The 5,000-nt window shown below is 34.9% G+C and overlaps 1 protein-coding gene across 10 annotated transcripts in view; it reads left to right on the forward strand.

Annotated features, from left to right (window-relative positions):
* The window catches only part of LOC143020615 (filamin-A-like), a 379,720-nt gene that overhangs the window by 100,654 nt on the left and 274,066 nt on the right, over window positions 1–5,000 (forward strand). For 2 of the 10 annotated variants that reach the window (XM_076177062.1, XM_076177064.1), the window contains exon 2: window positions 4,478–5,000. This exon is cut by the window's right edge and continues 107 nt beyond it. The exons of the other annotated variants lie outside the window; for them this stretch is intronic. The gene's annotated coding sequence lies outside the window, so the exon portion shown is untranslated. The remainder of the gene's footprint in view (window positions 1–4,477) is intronic. 10 annotated transcript variants of the gene reach the window in all.

Consider the following 5,000-nt stretch of genomic DNA (forward strand, 5'->3'; position numbering starts at 1 on the left):
GTGGAAGAGAGAAGGAGTTTGAATGTGTTTGAGATGAGGTGTCTGAGAAGTATGATAGGGGTTACTAGGCTGGATAGAGTGAGAAATGAGGAGGTGAGGAGGAGAACAGGGATGGAAAGGGAGTTGGGAGATAGGGTTGATGAAAGAGTATTAGGATGGTTTAGACACATGGAAGAATGAATGAAGAAAGACTAGTAAAAGGGCGCTAGGAATATTGTCACTGGGAAAATTGCCACTGGGTAAATTGCCACCCGGAATATTGCCACTGGGAAAATTGCCCACGTAGGAATATTGCTACCCGGAATATTGCCACTATGATTTTTTTATTTACTTATATTCGAGACTTTTACTATCAGTTTATCACTCAAGATTTTTAACCTTTTTATTTTAGTTTTAAAAACTGTTTACCTATTAATATTGCTAGATATATTTATTTAATAAAAGTGACTTGAAAAAATATAGAGGAAAAAGAAAAAACAAATAAAAACACGATTTTATTACAACAAGTATTTTAAAAATTTAGATCATAAAGAATACATAAGAGAGAACAAAATTGGTTTATTAAAAACATGCATGTTATAAGCAATGGAACGTAGATATCTTATTTTATCATCATAAGTGCTGTAGTTTAAGACGATGTTCTTTATTCTGGCATTTAAATCTTTATACTTTTTCTTGTCTGGAAGTGAATCCCCGCGCTCAAAATGAATTCTCTTAGCTTTTGCTAAGCATTCCTCATCTTTGAGTGCGTCAATTAGTCTCCAGATACTGGGGTGGGCGTTACTAACTGATTTATTAAGCGCATTATGAAATGCCTCCGCGTTGTTATTTGTTCGTGGTAAAGAATTTACAACACGGCTATAGACATTCCAGAAACTGATCGGAAACGTAGGTGTAGCTCTTCGTCTGTTATTCCGTGTCCCTCTCTCAATTCCTATGTATGTTGATTCAAAATAGGCAAGAAATTCCTGTGGTATCGCATCATCGTCCGATAGTTCTTCGAAAACCCAAATAACATCTTGGCTTGGCACAAAAGCAAGGGCTGAAAAATGTCGCATTTTTAAAGAAAATTCGTTGTTGTTGTGGTATTCTTGTTTAAAACCCAGCTCAACTATTTTTCTATACAGTGATTGTGATAAATGGAAGAAACACCCATTAAGGGAAACATTAGGGAAAACAGCCATTATTCCATTGAAACAGGCCCTTTCAAAATCAATTGTTATATTTTCGGGCTCTTCACTACTTAAAAGCTCACTCACTTTTTCATAAAGTCTTCTATATGTTAGTTCTGTCTTGTTAGGTAAAAGAGCAAAGACACGCGGGATGCTCAATTTACCTTGCTGCACATGAATGGTTAACAATTGATAATAACATTCCGGAGCAACTTTAAATGTACCGTCATTTGCCCAGTTCTTAAAGTATTTAAAATATTGTAGCCCAGCATCAGATGCAAATATCAATATGCGATCCTGATCGTCAATACCTGAATCATATTGAAGGAAAGTTTTCCCGCCATCTATGATTGTAAATTCTAGTGGTATTGCATACCCTGTCCTTCCACTTGGTACGGAAGGAAAATTTGAAAGATTTTGTCTCCACTTCCTGATATTTCTGCTTATGTTACTTGTATTGGGCATTTGAGATACAACAGCTTCATCGAGAGACGCTGTAGCTTGAGATACCAGGACACGACTTGATTGGTGAGACGTTTTCACTTTTTCTTTTAAAGTTTCATGTGCAACTTTAGCATCTACTTGATCTTTCGTTGATGAGTGCGTGTGTTCGTTTACATGTTTCAAAACTTCAAAGTCTTCGTCCGACGTTTTTGTATGCAGTCTAGCCTTGCAGTGTCTCTTTTTCCGTTGGCTACACACCCAGTATATGACTGTACTGTCCTTGTTTGTCCCATGTTTATGATACATAAATTGTTGCTCATCAACGAGCATATTATTTCCACGTTCACTCTTAATGATCGACACCATTATGGGCTGAAGTTAGCAGAAATACTAAATTGTTAGTTGAATATTTGAACGTTGTCAACTCGTGCGCGTGTTTGTTTACATGTTTCAAAACTTCAAAGTCTTCGTCCGACGTTTTTGTATGCAGTCTAGCCTTGCAGTGTCTCTTTTTCCGTTGGCTACACACCCAGTATATGACTGTACTGTCCTTGTTTGTCCCATGTTTATGATACATAAATTGTTGCTCATCAACGAGCATATTATTTCCACGTTCACTCTTAATGATCGACACCATTATGGGCTGAAGTTAGCAGAAATACTAAATTGTTAGTTGAATATTTGAACGTTGTCAACTCGTTTAACCTATACAAAAAGTCAGTTGTTACCTAAATTTGTAATTAGCAATTTCCTAAATAACAATTGTTGGAAAAACTATCTAACAACTTTAAGAGGTAAACAGTTTTCAAAACCGTAATAAAAAGGGAAATCTTGAGTGACAAACAGATAATAAAAGTTTGGGACATAAGTAAATAAGGTTGTAGCGTCTGTCTGTATATTTCATATAATCTAATTTTTCATAAGTAAGAAGAAATTATTTTCATAGTGTCAATATTCCGGGTAGCAATATTCCTACGTGGGCAATTTTCCCAGTGACAATATTCCCGGTGGCAATTTACCCAGTGGCAATTTTCCCAGTGGCAATTGTCCGCGCACGAATAAAAGAGGTATGGATGGTAGATGTGGAGGGAGTGAACATGAGGGGACGTCCTAGGATGAGATGGATGGATGGGGTGAAGGGGGCTTTGGGGAAGAGGGGAATGTCTGTTGAGGAAGGACGGGAGAGGACAAAAGACAGGGTTGAATGGAAAATGGTTGTATATGGATGATGATGTGATGCATGAGGTGGAATGGGTGGGGGGATGAGAGGTGAGGTAGTATGTGTGAGGAAAATTTGACGCAGAACGAAGGGATTTCTCCCCGTCTTCTCCTTTTCGCTATGGGGGGACGGAGAGGGGGGTCGCCGATTTAATGAAGCGGCCTTGCTGTGTATGTGCTGTGCCTTGCGACACTACCTCTGACCCAGGGCAGTGGACAGGGTGCAGGGATGACCCGTCATCCAGGAGGTGCTAAGATAAGAGGGTGGAGTGGATTGTATTTAGGGATGGAACGGGTGGGAATGATTTTATGCCTTTCCCTTTTAGGCTACCTCCCTTGTTTTAATTTTGCCATTTCAAGAAAAATTGGCTTAGAATTAAAGTGCATTGTGGTTGTTAAACTGTATTTCTAATCACTGGGACCCATTCAGTGTTGTACAAATACTTTTCCGCGTTTGTATACTTCCAATTGTACTATCATAGTGGAGATGGGTTGAACGCAAGATTTCATGTATGTGTATGTACTCGAGCATACAAATATATATAAGGAATATTGCGCTTGACTTATATCTCTCTTGGTAGCGTGTTGATAAGTCACTGCGTCACTTGTCATGTGATAGCTGAGTTCGAGTCCTCGGTAGTACCACATTTCAATTTCTGGTTGTGGCCTCCATTGGGTCTCCCGATGTTAATGGCTTAGAATTAAAATGCATTGTGGTTTTTAATATATATATATATATATATATATATATATATAATTATATATATATACAGTATATATATATATATATATATATATATATATATGTATAATATATATGAATATTTGATGGCTTAGAATTAAAGTGCATTGTGGTTGTTAATATATATATATATATATATATATATATATATATATATATATATAGTTATTTATATATGTATAATATATATATATATATATATGTAGATATAGATATATATACATATATATGTATATATATATACATATATATATATATATATATACATTATATAATGTATACATATATACTATATATATATATACATTATATACATGTATACATATATACTATATATATATATATATACATATATATATATATATATATGCAGAAAAAACCACTGGGAAATAAGAAGCTGAGTCCGAACGTTTTCGTCTATTTAAGCTTCTTATTTCCCAGTGGTTTTTTCTGCATATTAGTTTCACGTGTGCCTTGTGAATTACTGCAATATATATATATATATACATATATATATATATATATGTATATATATATCTATATATATATATATATAATATATATATACACGCATAAACTATGTGTAGGTATATAGATTTACACCATTTGTGAGTTTGTTTTCATTACGTGAATAATGCAAAATTTTCAGCAAGTACGACACAATATGTGAAACGCCCTACACCTGACGTCACGTGAAATGACACGTTAATATTCTAACAGCAAAAATCTAATTGGCAGCAAAAAAATAAAAATAAAATAAAATGGTGTTAGATAGATAATTACCTTTAAATTCTTTAGAGTTCTTGTACTGTGTGTTTTAGACGGCTGAAATCTTTCCGATTATCATCACGATTTCGATGAATATATTTTGTTGTACACAACGTTTTCGAATTGCTTACAGATTAAATTCAATTGGATCCCATATATAAATTATCTGATACAGCATATCCACACAAAAAATTGGACGCTAAATCTCAACAGAAGCCAGTGTGTGTGATCTCTCAAATAGTTTACTGAGGTTGTGCTGAAGAAAGACATAAATCTCCATTACTTCAGAGTAAAAAGTGTCATCAGGAACTCCCGAGTAATCAATCACAAACCATCCATCATCAAACAACCGTGAACATCAAAAGCTAAATTACATACCGTAAGAAAAAAAAATATATATTATACAGTATACCAAAAAAAAAGGCAGACATCACTACCTACACAAAAGAAAATCATAAGACCCCAGTTACATAAAAGCCTTTACTGATATACTGTTTTGCGTATGCGAAGCCCCCTTTACTAGTTAAAACATACCGCCACTTCTTCGACGCTAACTAGAACTTGAGAACTCCCTCACTAACCTTCTATCATCTCTCGAACGTTTAAGAAAATAACAATAATAATCTTGACAACTCCGTTGGTACAAAGTTGACCAC

Source organism: Oratosquilla oratoria, chromosome 40 (assembly GCF_046742065.1).
Source record: "Oratosquilla oratoria isolate Oo_2021 chromosome 40, ASM4674206v1, whole genome shotgun sequence".
In the NCBI taxonomy this organism is placed as follows: Eukaryota; Metazoa; Arthropoda; class Malacostraca; order Stomatopoda; family Squillidae; genus Oratosquilla; species Oratosquilla oratoria.